Source organism: Alosa sapidissima, chromosome 15, assembly GCF_018492685.1.
Source record: "Alosa sapidissima isolate fAloSap1 chromosome 15, fAloSap1.pri, whole genome shotgun sequence".
Classification (NCBI taxonomy): domain Eukaryota; kingdom Metazoa; phylum Chordata; class Actinopteri; order Clupeiformes; family Clupeidae; genus Alosa; species Alosa sapidissima.
The window spans coordinates 29,633,089-29,648,147 of record NC_055971.1 but is presented as its reverse complement, the minus strand read 5'-3'; the positions used below and the strand labels follow the sequence as shown (position 1 = coordinate 29,648,147).

General features: G+C 43.6%; 1 protein-coding gene across 2 annotated transcripts in view; it reads right to left on the bottom strand.

Annotated features, from left to right (window-relative positions):
• gpr4 (G protein-coupled receptor 4) overlaps window positions 1-14,617 on the bottom strand; it is a 28,913-nt gene extending 14,296 nt beyond the window's left edge. The window contains exon 1 of one of the 2 annotated variants that reach the window (XM_042064050.1): window positions 14,222-14,617. The gene's annotated coding sequence lies outside the window, so the exon portion shown is untranslated. Of the gene's footprint in view, window positions 1-1,440; window positions 1,534-14,221 lie in introns of those variants that run through there. The other variant, XM_042064051.1, reaches the window with a different exon arrangement.
• Window positions 14,618-15,059: the final 442 nt, after the last annotated feature.

Here is a 15,059-nt window from a genome sequence, read left to right as displayed (position 1 = left end):
TGTGGTTTGATAGTCTCTTGAACAATGTGTTTGCTCGACCGTTTTATTGTGAGCCCTGTATGTGTTTAGCTTGGTTTCTTGATGGCTAGCTCGCTAACTAGTGGGGGTTTAGCGTAGCAGTCACTTGCTAACGAAGCTGCAGGGGGAGCTATGTCGTGAAAAATGCAAGCCCAAATCAGGTGAAAACCCAGAAACAGCGAAGGAATAACCAGACTTGCATAGGGCTTCTTTAAATTAGCAAATACATTTTGTTTTGATTAGTTAGACTTTAGGTTTTGCACTTTTCCTTGCATTTTTATTAGGGCCCTACATGTACATGTACATGTAAAGAGTTTGCTTTGCTAACTCCTAAATGCAGTGCACAGCAGTGCAAATAAACATCTGCCCACTAGGTATCCTCCCTTAGTATCCAAACCAAGGCCTAACACAAGTCACACTGTGCCTGTGACCCATCGAGTGGTGTGACACTGGTGACTTATCTGTCAAACGTGGCAAGGTGGGGTTGGAGATGTCTTTGTCTTCCGTTTCACACAGGCCTCGAATGACGTGGGAGCCAGTCCACACTCTATGGGAGCTCGGCTCCCTCTGGCTCCCAAAGTAAAAGTCCTGAAATGTATTATGACTGATGCAGTTGCATTTACTATTGTTGAAATGATTCGGCACAGACATAGGCATTCATTGAGCCTTTCTCCTTCATTCAAGGACAAAATCAACAAAGACTTTTTGTATGTAGAAAGAACTAAAAACAAACTAAAATGTGATATCTTATCTTAGATACTTCAAAGTAGATACTTTGATATATTATCTTAGATACTTCAAAGTAACCACTTTTTGCTTTGTTGAATGCTTTACACTTTCGACCAAATCAAGACGTTCCCTTTTGTGTTTGATAGTGTCAGATTGTCTATCATTGTATATCTATCTGTCATTGTCTATCATCATTTGCTCGATGACGTCATGAGGCTAGTTATGGTAACATCAATGTTGTGAAAAGGGGTCAACAAGGTACAGTAAATAGTGGATATAACAATAACATAGCTTAGGCAAGACCATTATTTAAAGCCTAGCTCGCTTCAGTCGTTTTTTCATGTATCTGTACTTTATTTGAGTATTTCAATTTTGTTAAACTTCTTACTTTTACTCCAATACATTTCTAGGCTAAATATCTTACTTTTTACTCCACTACATTTTGTGACAGCTGAAGTACAGCTAAAGTTCCTTTTGGAAAAAAGACTGTCCAAATACATGTGTATTTTCTATTAAGTACAGTAATTGAGTAAATGTACTCAAGTAATGTCCGCCACTGCCACAGCTAGACAGCAGCCCTCTCTCCTCCCCCCATGACCTGCCATTCATTATATTCACCTCCACACAGCATTTACCTTACGTTACATTTAAAGGCAATTATTTAGCTGACTGCACAGGTTGTTAGTCACTCACAGCATCAGGAATGCTCTGTACGTGCACGGCGGCAGACCTCCGTCTCCTGGAGCCCTGTAGGCAAACACAATAGCGGCCCTCCGCGGTATGCATATCTACACGGGCCGCAGGCACCCTTGGTTACCATCGATGTCGCTCCCGCCGCGAGGCCCTCACGGTATGTGAAGAGTTCAGATGCAAAACCCTCTAAATCCGTCTGACCACATTTCTTTTAAATGAGCATTTAAAATCCGGTTCCTATAGGTTTTTGCATAGAAATCGATATTTCAGACCAGGAAGAGAGTGTTATTTGGTGTGTTTTGAAGTTAAATTATTTGATTAACGTATACTATGTGAGGAGAGCATTCACTCACCATCTTTATCTCATTTTTGACGTAGGTGGCATTTAGAGGCTTTTGCATCTGAACCCTTCATGTGCATACTACTTGTACATGATACCTGTCGTTTCAAGGGAACTCACCCTGAACTGTTGCATAACACTCATGTATAAGGTTAAGCTCACTGTGATGAAGTTATTTATGTTTAGACTCACAGTATGTACAGAAACCTGTAGAGATAATTGTAGTGATTGTGTCATTACATCATCTGAGCATACATCCAGCATGTGCTTTATGACTTCATCTCCAAAAGGCTAGAGCTATTTTCTCATTAAAACCAAAACAGCATGTTCACTAAACTGAGGGCCTGTAGCTAGACCATTACAGCAACATACAACTAGGAGAACATGTATAAAGCTTACTGTGTGAAATACCGTGTGTATGTATGTATGTATGTATGTATGTATGTATATATGTATGTGTGTATGTTTGTATGTATGTGTGTATGTATGTTTATTTGTTATGTGTGTATGTATGTATGTATGTTTGTTTGTTTGTATGTATGTATGTTTGTATGTTTGTATGTATGTATGTATGTATGTATGTTTGTTTGTATGCATGTATGTATGTATGTATGTATGTATGTATGTATGTATGTATGTATGTATGTATGTATGTTTGTTTGTGTGTGTGTATGTGTGTATGTATGTATGTATGTATGTATGTTTGTACAGTATGTATGTATGTTTATATGTATGTACTGTATGTATGTATGTACAATATGTATGTATGTATGTGTATACAGCATGTACACATAAACATGCATACCACACTTTCAGTGTGCACTTGCTATGGATTAAAAACTTGCTGCATGAGTACATGCAACAACCACCTTGATCAAAGTAATGAGCCAGCTGTGGATCTGTCTAAATTAAGAGCTTGTTTTGGTCTCCAAGCACCTCTGGGCTGGTAACACTAACACAAACACCTACTGTACACTGCACCTGAGTTCTCCTGGACTGTGTCTACCAAAAGCACCCTCGAAGAAACCCCAAGGGTACCTGTGGAGAGACAGTGTTCAAAATGACAGCCTTTTCATCATTCAACTACTTGTTTACCAACATTTTCCAAGAAAAAAACATGTAACACACACACACACGCAACTTACAAGAGCAGAACAACCAGTCATGACAGCTAACCAAATCACTGGAGCAACTGCAGAGGCTCAGGAAATCCCCACAGACAGACCGGCCAGTCGGCTGCTCTCGAGCCTCGTCACGTCACTGAACAAGGCTTCTTTAACTAGCCACTGGGATTATTACTAAATAACTGGAGCCCCACTACACTGCATATCTCACTACAACTCCCTGCTCCGCCTCATTAAAGTCTGGGTAATTATAATGCCCCTGATTACCCCTGGAGTGTGACTAACGAGGCCAGCACAGTGGGATGGAAACATGGGGGAGCTGGGGAGTCTGGAGCTGGATCCGACAGACTTACTTACCCAGAGGTCAAGAAAAGAAAGCAACGAAGGCACTCTGTTTGGAAAAGATATGAACAAAGCTTTTAATTAAACATGGCAACCGGTTCAAAAGCACATGGGCCCATTACTTACCCATAGGTCTTGGGTTTTAAACTTCTTAGTTACAATATACATGTATGCTTTCGTAAGATGAGCAATGTTTTTATTCAGCATTCTTTTGTTACACATCACAACAAACCCTAAACCTAGCCTTTGACAGAAGTTTTATTATGGGATGTGTATTGCACTGATGAATTTTGCGAACATAATTCCTGTAGCCACTTCAATGTATAACTGTCAGTACAAGTGTGGCAATACACCGCGTTTCGGTCACTACCACTCCAATAATCACATGAAACAGGTCCATGTTTACCCACCCCGCCACAGACAGCATGACCCAGACCACGACCATTATAAAAGACCTTACTGGCCACAAATAAATAAACGATCACTGTAGTCATGTCTTAGTGCACAGGGTCCGTCAAGGGCCATTAACCGACCTTGAACAGGCCGTCTTCATGAACACACAGAACCTGACGCTCGGGTTGTTCTTGGAACGTAATAATATTTTCAACTTTATTTTTAACTCCCCCCCCCCCCCCCCCCCCGTCAGAGAATTAGACGCTTTTTTATTTATTCCCTCAACATCACCAGTGTCGACATCGGCCAGTAAAAAGCAGCTTGAAGTGAGGTGGCTTTTTCAAGGACACTGGCAGTGGGTTGCTGAAACACCACCTTAGCGGAGAACATCACAGCTGTAATGTTTGCAATCCCACTCCCCAAAACAGAACAAAATAAAACGAAACCCTGTCTATTCACATAAGTGTATTGCATTCTTTTCTCAGTTTGAACACATAACTTATGATCTGGTCTTTCTTGCTTTTTTTTGTCTACAGGTATGTGGCATTTCACTTCTGCTTCCAAAAATTGATTGGTGTCTTGTGAGGAGTGTGTTCCTCCAAGGTCACTGCCACAACACAATCTCAACCAATTTCATTGCACCATTTCACTAACTAAAGTAACTTAATAAAGGACACCAGAGGGACAAAGCTTACACAACTTTTCAAACGTCACTTAAAACAATCACAATACATTTAGAATCATTCATAGGTGACACGTTTATCTTAATTGACTTACAACAGTTGCAGATATGCATTATCATCAGTATCAAGTCATGTGAAGTCAGCATGTGAAGTTCCAACGTAGCCTAAGGTAAACCCAAATTCCCCCTACAGTCGAGTTTACGAACTACTAAAAAATAACTGGTTTCAACGTAACACTAAGTTAGAACTTAAAATGTACACCTCCCAGTTATTAGGTGTAAGGTCCATCATAAAAAAAAAACATTAAAATAAAAAAGTGATGACAATGGGCTCAGGCAGGACTACAGGTAAAGCAGAGTCAGGTGTGCTCTGGACTGTTTGGTATGATTTGGTGTGTTTCCTGTATATGGTGTGAGAGCAGCAGGTGTAGGATGTAGTTTGGTGATTGGGGTTTGTTTGGCAAATGATGTGGTGATTCCTGGTCCTTCGCTGGGACACATATCAGATATGTAAGGGATAATGCCCGACGAGGTGTCCATTATCAGAAATAAATGGACAACGCGGAGGTGTGAACCGTCCGACGCGAAGCGGAGTCCATTTATTTCTGATAATGGATGCATCGAAGGGCATTATCCCGTTTAAACCATGGTCACTTACGAAATAAATAAATATGAAATCAATTATTAATACTAAATGAGTTTTAGAGCTAAAATCGTTCGTTTTTTCAGCTGTTTATCGCAACGCTGTGGAATGTTGATAAGTCACAGCTGAGCGGACTAACTCAGGTGTTGTCAAGCAACGTCATAATCATTTTATAAGTGTAGTATATCACTTTTTAAACGACACCCTTTTCAACCTAGACCATAGTATAAAATGTATTAAATGTATAGTGTTTAATGTTTGAGATGTGTTTTGTGGTTTGTTGTGGTGAGTACTGGTCCTTGGCTGGGACACATAGCAGATTATAATGTATTAAATGTATAGTGTTTAATGTTTGGGATGTGTTTCGTGGTTTGCTGTGGTCCTTGGCTGGTGCACAGAACAGATATAGAATGTAGGTGCAGGTTGTGTCTGTCTCACATACATGCCACTGTCTGATGACTGGGGTGGGTTTTGGGCCCTACCTCTTGGCTTAAGAACAGGTGTAGGATGGGTGGTGCGCACACTGTGTGCTATGATAATTAGGGTGTGTCTGGTATATATTGTGCTCAATGGTGTTGTAGTAGGCAGTGCTGCCACCGTGGACTTAAAGCTATCTAATCCTTACCCTAACCTTAATCTATGCCTAACCCCAGCACCTTCCAGGCAGCGCTACCTTGAAGACAACATTGGGGGCATAAAACACCAGAAACATATGTTGTGTTTAGCCCCGGCTCTTGGCTACGCCACAGAGTGTGTATTCCATGGTCTCTGTGCCGGCTGCTCAGTTCCCAGTTGGGCTGGGGGAAGGCGGTGCGGTGTGGTGTGGTGTGGTGTGGGGACGGTGGCGGTGACTCGCTGTAAAGCCCTGTGGCGCGTGTCCTGCAGGCAGGATTAATGGCTCCAATAAAAGTGCCACATTTTCCAGTCAAATTCCCAGCTGAGTGCTCGAACTGACAAGCAATTCATTTGGCTTGATTTTTTCCCCAGCCGCTCAGCTATGCAGCCAGCCTGGACAACTAAACCCGCGGCTCGGAATTGATTAGAAAAGAAAAACAAACAAAAACAAACAAAAAAACAAACAAGACAAAGTAAACAAGTATTATATTTGAGACCTGAAGATCAAGAGTTTTCAGTCTGATAATCATAGCTTTGGAGCTCTGCTTATGAACCCCAGTAGGGTTCATAAGGGGGAAGATGTGCAGTATTTCTGCAAGGGTAAACAATGTGCTATTTTAAGAAATGTGTATAAATGTTTTTGCATGTGGCTGAAGTTTCAGTTCTGTTTTTATAAACATGCGCCTTTGCATACATTACAACCAAAACCTTAACGAACATCTATATGTATTTAACAAGGAAGGACTGTGATATTGCCATTCAAATAATTTTTTTATTAATCATTCACAGTTATCATTGTCTTGAGAGACGCTTTACAGAGCATAAACCTGAAAGACAAGGCAGGAGCACAAAGTTAACATGGTAAGATAATAATAATAATAATAATAATAATAATAATGATAATAAGCTTTATTTGTATAGCACCTTTCATACACAGAATGCAGCTCAAAGATACCCTACTATAGAAGAAAGATAGAAGGAAGTGGATGAGAAGAGCAGCATCTCTGACGTCCACCCAAAACCACACGCCCAGACGCCGCAGCGTTATGCTAGAGCAGGTATGGGTCGGGGGAAACCGCTCCACACGTCAGTGTAAAACCACACCACGATGACTGCATTGACCAGCCCCCTGGCCCATTGCCGAGCTGCAAATGAGCACAATGACCATGTCAGCAGGAAGCAACCGATCCCAGTGTTAAGAGCATCATACACAGAACATGCTGTGCATCATGAGGCAATTTAGCCTGACGAGCCAGACCCACATTAAAATGTAGGGTCTGGGCACTCACCGTTCGCAGTGCTCAGTCCGAGGGGCGGGATAATCGGTTGTCTTTCAAATTTCTTCTGCAAGCAATAGGACAGTGCTATGAGTCCCATGGTTTCCCACCAGCGGAGCTAGTTGGCTAGTTCAAACTTTTGCCAACTTAATAAAAGCGTAACTCGTGTCACACTGTTCGCCAAATTATCTTATTTGTTTTCAAGTAGGAATTCAAGCCAAACCGTTGCAACTCTGCCATCAATCATTATGTTAAGCCCGCCTAACAACTCTATACACGATTTGATTGGCTTGATAGAAGTTTAATTTTTCGAGCTCACAAGCTAACGGAGAGTTGCTAGACTAGCCCTGGCAGCAAATGTGATTTGTTGCCGCTAGGGTGCGTCTAGATTTCTAGACTAGAGGCAATTACCAACACAAACCCAATTTGGCCCTGAGTCCATGCAGAACCATAAATCAGCTGTCCGACAGGACTGATGCACTGAAGTACAGACAGGTGGCTAAAAGTAGAGACGTTCTCGTTCCTGTGAGGTATTGTCCAGTATAGGCTACAGGAGAGGCCTCAGACTCCTGAGCAAAAGCAAATGTTACAAGATTTACTGGCATTTAGTAGACACTTATTATCCAAAACGAAACAGACTCGTAATGGCGGATTCCGGAATCGAACCTGTGTCAACTGACCACACACCCACAGCATATTTAACATAATACTACATACAGTATATAATAACCAACCAACAAATGCGAATGCATAGCAGTTATGAATGGCCGTGAATGTGATAGTATATGAGGGTTTCTAAGGCGGCCATATCTGTATCTTCCACACTTCGCACATATAGTGTAAAGTCGTGTCCACATGGCTTATGCGACATTTATTTGACATAGATAGCACACGTGTTTTCACATGACACCTCAACACAAAAAAACTGCACGTCACACACCCGTTTCTTAGAATCCGAGCCCACATCTCGCATGACCGGTGCGGCATGACTGCAGCGAGACGTGTGAGGGCATGTGAGCTCCGTCAGGCGCTGAGACACAAGGCCAGTGTCGGGGCTATCAGCCCTCTGTTTGCAGCCCTTAAACACACAGGGACACAATGGCGCTGACGCCTCCTGTTCAAACAGCGCTCAATCGGCTATGTTCAAGAGGGCCTACTCCAGCTGCCGATAGTCTCTATGTGTGTATAAACACCTGAGTGAAGGAGCAGGGGTCAAGATCGAGCAGGACACACTGGGGTTATCGATGAAAAAAGGACACTCATAGGCCTGCCTTTTTACATTACATTATATTACATTTAGCAGACACTTCTTGACCAAAGTGACTTACATATGTCAGCTATATTACAAGGGATCACATTGTCCCCGGAGCAACTTGGGGTTAAGTGCCTTGCTCAAGGGCACAACGGTGGAAGCCGGTAACTGAACCGACAACTTTCAGGCTACTGCATGCTAGCCCAGCTCCTTAGCCACTACGCTACCACCGCCCCATTCACTGGCTACTGCATGCTAGCCCAGCTCCTTAGCCACTACGCTACCACCGCCCCATTCACTGGCTACTGCATGCTAGCCCAGCTCCTTAGCCACTACGCTACCACCGCCCCATTCTCATGTATAATATGACTGTATACAAATAAGTCTGTACATGTATGCACTTATGCTATATGTTATGATACAGTATGTGTTCCACATATCTTTTGTACTGCTTTTAATAATCTTATATTTGTTACATAATGTCAGATGGTAAATGAGTTTGATATCATGTATTAGTTCTGTCCTAATGGATACTGAATATCAAGTCTAACTGTGAAAACAAAGAACAATCTGTCTGTAATAGCTGGGTATCTCTCTTCTGATATGACCATTACATTTGACACAGAAAAATAATCATTTGGGTCGTCACTGTGATCTTTAATATTTCTCCTTTCTGAGAATAATATCCAAATGTACACAGGTGAGGCTTTAAATACACGTTACTGATAGTAACCATTGCACAAACCCCAGACTGCGTCCGAGACTGAGCGGGATCAGTCTTGCTGTGTGTGTTTGCCGCTAGCTGAATGAGGACTCAGTGTGTGAGTCAGTGCGTGTGTGAGCGAGAGAGAGAGTTTCAGACAGAAAAAAACAAAAAACGAATGGCTGTTATTTTTAATCCGGGGTCTGAAATTGAAGAGGCTGATTGTCTTACACACTCGACTGATGCAGACTGCTCCTGGCGACTCTCTGTGATGGGGCTCTCTCGTGAGGTTAAGCTAAAATTAGATTGCTACCTCCAGTGCGTCTGATCCGAGTCTCCTACCACAGCTCTGACTGTTGTACTTAATCGAAGTGCCTCTAACATATCTTTGTTCTGTATCTCATTTCCCTTTTATGCACTAATAGTTGCTTGGTTGTTTGTTTGTTTGTGCACTAATAATTGCTCGGTTGTTTGTTTGTTTGTGCTCTAATAGTTGCTTGGTTGTTTGTTTGTATGTCTGCCTCTGTCTGCTATGTTTCAAAATGTGAGGGTTTTATGAGTGCCTTGGCATTTTATTTTGCTGATTCTGATATTATAGTGTGTACAACATGCAACCACAGTGGCCATTTAACATGTTGCTCTGTTGCTGTTTATGATCATTCTCTTCCATTTTGGACTGGACTGTTGCCATGACGTATGTGTCACTTAGAGCACAACCTCTCCAACAAGCTCTAATGGCAGGCTGGGCCGGCACTAATGCTAGAAAGGTGGTCATTGTGAAGGTGTGTGGGGACTTTAGCTAAGCACCGTGCTAGGGTAATATCATGTTATGATGGCTCTGTCACCATAATTGGTGTTGATGAGACAGACACTCTCTCACACACACACACACACACACACACATGCATGCACGCACCCACATGCGCAGACGCATACACTCGTGCACACACACACAAAAAACATCATTCCCTAAAACACACATACACACACACACACAGACACACACACACACACACTCTTCCTCTGATTGAGTTGTAGAAAGAGCAGGCGAGCTCAGCACCTGCTGTGAGCATGAAACTTAATGGGGCATGGCCAGTGATGGGCATAACATGCTGCCTGCATGCCTGAGTGGGCACAAGGCGCACTGGGCCGTGTGTGCTGTTGGCTGACGGGGAAATGATTCCCCATGATTCCCTAAATGCACTAACGAGGCCAGCAAGGGAGGGCCACTGAGTGTCTTGTGCTAACATTTACTGACTCTTACTGACCGGACCCCCGGCCACTCACATACAAACACACACACACACACACACACACACACAGCACAGCCTGCACCCACACTGTTTGCCGACATGAGAAATAAATAAATTAAATGTTAAAAATGAACCACTTAAAGAGATCACAAGTCTCCTCGTCATCCCATTTCAAAGGCACGTATGAAGTACAATGGGACAGAGAGGAGGAGAAGATGGGGAGGAGAAGAGGAGGAGAAGAGGAGAGGAGAAAGTATGAGGAGAGGAGGAGAAGAGGAGAGGAGGAGAGACGAGGAGAGGAGAAAGTATGAGGAGAGGAGGAGAGAAGAGGAGAGACGAGGAGAGAAGAGAGGAGGAGAAGAGGAGGAGAAGATGAGAAGAGATGAGGAGGAGAAGAGGAGAGGAGAAAGTATGAGGAGAGGAGGAGAAGAGGAGAGGAGGAGAGAAGAGGAGAGACGAGGAGAGGAGGAGGAGAGAAGAGGAGAGAAGAGAGGAGGAGAAGAGGAGGAGGGGAGGAGAAGAGGAGAGGAGGAGAGGAGAGGAGGAAAGAAGAGGAGAGGAGGAGAAGAGGAGGAGAGGAGGAGAAGAGGAGAGGAGGAGAGAAGAGGAGAGGAGGAGGAGAGAAGAGGAGAAAAGGAGAAGAGAAGAGGAGCAGAAGAGGACAGGAAGATAAGAGAAGCGGAGAGGAGGAGAAGAGGAGAGGAGGTGGGGTTCATTCCACCCAAACACTGTAAAATATGAAACATTTGAAACATTTTTTTTTACAGTCACTAATTTCACCGCAAAGACGTGTCTCTCGAGTAATATTACAATATTTTACAATTGAGCTGGATCTTTGCCAGGTCAGGGTGAGTGAGAACTGTTTCTCTTGACTTTTTTTTATAGTATCTGAGCACACACACACACACACACACACAAAGTGAGCAAGAAAATGAGAGTGAGAGGAAGAGAGAGAAAGCTAGAAAGTATATAACCTCATCACTAATGGGCAATGGAGATCAAGTAAGTGCTCGCACTCAGGAGCCTCACACAAAAAGCTCCTGTGTCTTTCCACATTTGCCAGGCCCACACACACACACACACACACACACACACACACACAAACCTCAGTCCATCTCAGATTTCCCCTGCAGACATCAGAAAGAGCATCCAGGAGAGCACCAGGGACAGAGATGAAAGTCTCTGTTCGACCCCTCTGCACCTGACACACCTTCTTTTCACACTCGCACATGTCCACACTGAGAACTGGTCTCACAAGCTCCCGGAGTCTGCATCTTTCTCTCTCTCTCCCTTTCTGTGTGTGTGTGTGTGTGAGAGAGAGAGAGAGAGAGAGAGAGAGAGAGAGAAGATTGGGCTTTGGACTGAGCGTAAGATGAGCCATGAATTCTATTTCACACAGATACGCACACAAATAGACACACACACACACACTTAGCTTCTTCCAGCTTTCTCCGTTACGGCTTTTGCTGCTGCCTGCCAGCTGACCAAAGATCTCCTCCCTGACCCTACTGCCCGTTCCTGTGTAAGGCCCTTTGGCCAGTGGGCCCCATTAGAAACAACACAGCATGCTGACTAAGGGCTGGACGCACTCGAGCAGTGCAGATGTGCCCGGAGACAGATGAGAAAACACCAGCACTCGCCACACACACACACAGACAAACACACACACACACATGCACACACACACACACACACACACACATGCACACAGACACGCACACACACCCACACACATGCACACAGACACACATGCACACACACATGCACATGCACAGCTAAGCACACTAACACACACACACACACACACACGCACACACACCAACACACCCCAGCTAAGCACACTCACTCATTTACTCTCTCACTCTTGCAGTCACTCAGCTCTGACCGAATGTGGACATGAGCCGGTCCTGACACGAGATGCACTGCCACTGGAGGAAGCCCCATCGCCCACAAGAGCTTAAAGGTAAACTATGCAGTATTGGCAATTTCTTCACTGTTTTCTCGGTTTTTGCTTCTTTTTCGCTGGCTCTGTCATGACGAATGTCTGAGAAACTCCATCGCTACCTTTTTCCAGCCGGTGCCTGGCGTGTATGTGTATTTGAATGCAGTAAAGCAATTTGTTACACTCGTTATACTTCCTGACACTGAGGCTGTCGGCCCGCCGGCCCACAGTTGCAAGGGTGTTTTTTTCCGCTCACAGGCGCTAGGGGGAAGCGAGACGGCCACCATTCAACCCGAAAAAAATCATATAACCATTCCAATGACTCTGAAGCTGTTAAATGAAGGTAAATTAAGCTAAAAAAAACTAGCATATTAAGCTAAAAAACCTGCATAGTGTGCCTTTAAGGCCCAGAACCAGATTAGGGCGAGATCTGGTCCAGAATCTGACCTGCAGACTCGCTCCTATGAACACTACTACTGGATAAGCTTTCATACAGTGTGGACACAACTAGAACTAAGGGATTGGCCTGGTTTCTCACACATGTGCAGAGTGACTGACTCCAACACCTCACCCACACTGTCACTCTCATCCCATATGAGTGGACTAAAGTCAGATAACGCACAGGAATGATCTATACAATACCGTGCAAGCTTATCAACACTCAAAACGATGTCGATGAGATGCTGATAAGAAGACATTTAAGCTTTAGACCTGTGAACATTACATGACAGTCCTGTCATCTCATTAGCACCTCCACAGTGAGGTCAATGTGATACGTTTGGACATTCGGAAAACTCATTAGCCTAATAGGCTACAGACACGTTTCAAACATCACTGTGAAAGTAGGCTACATTTACTTTTTCAGTCCACTGAGACTTGGAAATAGCGGTAGCCTATAGCCTTCTTGGTCTGGCCTACACCAAGGCTTTTTCCATTACCTTGCATGCAAATGTGCTTGTTTTAAGAATTGAGTTAAAGGTTGGAGGCAAAGATTAATAGGCTATTAACATTGACTTATAAAAACGAGCAGTCATACTAATGGTCAAATAGTGTTTCGCTTCGAACAACACTAGCCATTTGTCATTGTACACATTTCAACAGCAATGCTAAGGGGCCGGACCAGCGGTCCCGTCAGCAGCATTACCGCAAAGCAAACAACCATTTAGACACGATGTGTGGATGGACTGTGGATGATGTTGGGATCGTTGCGGGGGATTGTCGTGGTGTTCATCCTACTGTTAATATGCCGCTTATCTCACACACTGAGTGGACAATTATGCCACGCTCGGCTCACTCGCGTGAATCGGGGTTAGAGCGGTTTCACTGATGGTTAAGCAGGACCACGCACGCATTCACAGCCCATGGTGCACACACACACACACACCGCGCGCGCGCACACACAGACACACACAGCGAGAGATAGAGAGAGAGAGAGAGAGAGAGAGAGAGACGTGAAAGGGTGAAAAAATGGTAAAGAGACGGGGCCAGATAAACCCTTCACATAGGCCACATAAGAAGAGTGAAAAAGTCTTCTGTTCAAACAATATTAACCTATAGATTTTTTAAGCACTTGCTGTTTACCCATTTTAAACAACTGCCCGTTGATATCAGCGTAAAATGACGCACAGAAAGACTTTTGAGGGGAGAACAAAAGAGTGTTTGTGTTAAATATTCACAGAAAAGACCACGAAGAAAGTATGTCGTCTTCACAACAGGCCAGCTATTGTTTTAATAACTTGCTGGCTGAGTCTAATAAGCTATAGGGGTCCGCCAGTCCAACCGATGATGGCTTTAGATTGTTCGCTCCGATTCACAATTTCACTTATGAAAAACATGAAGTAAAATAGAATCTGCAATCCACACTGGTCTTTTCCCAGTTTGACGACAAAACTACAAAGACAGCCAAGAGCGAATGGACAAATAAACGGAAAAGAAGTAAATAATTATTGTTAATAATAATAAAAAAAAAAAAATAAACCAATGCAAAATATAAAGTAACCAATAGCACAAGCCCGCCATGAAAATTGATAATGACTCACTTTCGACCCCAACACCATACAATATGTCAGGCTACTATTAGAGACGTAGTGTCGGGGGTACTGAATATCACCCAACTGTTGACGACGTGCGCATTGTCTACCTTTGACAGGACAATTTGATCACGATTCAACCGAGCACCAAAGTAAAAAATAAATACTCAATGTATGCTACTAACCTTATACGTTCATTCCCGATTCCCATAGCTCTGCGTATCCATGAGTGGGCTGTTTGGATGCGGGATGAAGTGTGTCTATACGAACTCCTAATCCTCACTTTGTCCTTAGCGATCTTGACTGCGCATTGAGAACGCGGTAAACTGTCAGCCCCGTGCGCACAACCTCGCTTTGCCTCCGTCTGGCGCCGGCTATGGCAGCGCAACACACACTCTCCACTGTTGTTTAAGTGACAGTCAGGCGAAATAGTGAAAGTGAACACGGGTTGCCTTCTGCACGCGCCGGGAAGTCGAAAAGAGAACAAGCGCTAGTCGATACACTTTCTTTGAAAAGAGGACGCTCGCAACGCACGCATTTGTAGATATTGGTGGCTCTGAGAATGAGATGATCTCTCTCTCTCTCTCTCTCTCCCCCTCTTCCTAACGCACGCACGCACACACACACACACACACACACACACACACACTTTGTATAGTAGGCTACTTTAAAGACTAAGCATTGCATTTAATCTAATTCAGTTTAAACTATGAGGATGCCATAAAACGTCCAGTAAAAAATGGACCATTAGCAGATATGTAGTTAAGCAAATTCAGTTCTAAGAATGACCGAATTACATTAAAGCCCATCTGATAACCATGGTTCCATCCTTATAACCCATGGTAGTCTTGCATATTAGCAATATTGCAATGCCTAACAGATTCATTTTAATAGGTTCCAAACAAGACTAATATACTTAGCATGAATAAGGATAAAGACTACCCCATGATGATACCCTGTATGGAGCATTGCATCATCTGGCTCCAAGGCTTTAAGATCACTTAAATACTCAGTCATGAGTCT